The sequence below is a fragment of the Fukomys damarensis genome, unplaced genomic scaffold (genome assembly GCF_012274545.1).
Source record: "Fukomys damarensis isolate Sample0158 unplaced genomic scaffold, DMR_v1.0_HiC HiC_scaffold_34, whole genome shotgun sequence".
Lineage (NCBI taxonomy): Eukaryota > Metazoa > Chordata > Mammalia > Rodentia > Bathyergidae > Fukomys > Fukomys damarensis.
The window spans coordinates 154,177-155,469 of NW_022900946.1; positions in this window are offsets into that span (position 1 = coordinate 154,177).

Genomic DNA, 1,293 nt, shown 5'->3' on the forward strand with positions numbered 1-1,293 from the left:
CAGATCGTATGTGGCATGAGGCATCAGTGTCACTTCTGTCAGGTTGAGTGGGTGAGTATGACATAGAAATAGACTGAAAAGTCCCACCAGTTTCTGTTTTCTTCTTCCCACACAAAACAAACGACCCAGGAGGCAGACTCAAAACTCCTCAGGTCCACTTAGCGCAGGCAAATTAGACCTGAATTAAGGGAGCAGCTTCTGATCTGGTTTCTTCACCCCCCGCCCCATGAGCTGGGGCAGCTGCAGCCCCTCTCACCTACTTCTTGCTAGAACCTTCTTCCCCAGGACCCTGATCTCAGTGAGTCAGGGACACCAGCAGCAGGCAGTGGGAGAGGCTGGCTGCTCTTCAGACCCTCCAGACCCTTCTCCTGCCCTTGATCTCTTGCTGCTGGTTCAGGTTGGGCTTTGAACACTAGGGCGCCAGATGTGAAGAGCTGCTTGGCAGATGTGTGGTCCCCCTGGATTGAGATGCATGCCTGTACTTTTACTGCTCCTAGCTCTCATTTCTTCTCTGGAAATGTCAGTTTGATTCATTGAAACAACACATCGGTCAACGGGTGGGTTGAATTAAGAACATCTTCTGTTACACACTTTCATGATTTCAATTCATCCTTGGCACAAGTGAGCCCTTACCTTTGTTTTCCTCCCATTACGATTTACTTTGAGTGAGCCCAAGCACCACAGGGCTACGCCGGACAACTTGGGAGAAGAGACGGGCTCTTGTTCTTCCAGTATTCTCCTCCCCTCCATCACCTGCCCAGGGTGAGACCTAACCGGACACAAGGGAACAAGGAAGAGCAAGGGAAACATCAAGCTGGAGAGGATGTCAGCATCTTTGAAGGCCGAGGCCGCACCAGCTCTCATTCTGTCCATGTTGCCAGCCTTTCTCCAGGGAAGTCATTTTCAGTTTGTCCAGAATCTGGACTCCTGACTTGTCCTTTTTCCCTAGAGGATTTGTCCAGGGCTTCCTCATTTCTTCCTGGGCTTGGTGTCTGGCAGCCCGGGTTGGCATTGCCTTCCTGTTGCTACCTATCTTAAGGGGACTTCCAGAGCCTGGGGTCCACTTCCCCTTACTCTCTTCCCCATAGCCCGGACCACACATCACGTCCCTTCTCACCTCCCACACTCGCGGTTCTCATCGCTGATTTCACAAGTTCTCTGCCTCATCCTCTTCCACAGCCAGTGGTCCCTTCTGAGACACGCTGTCCTGTACTTACCCACTTGCAGTTGCCTTCAATACTCGAGTCAGGCGTGGCCTACCCTAGGAAGCCCTCTGGGAAATCCACTTTCTCT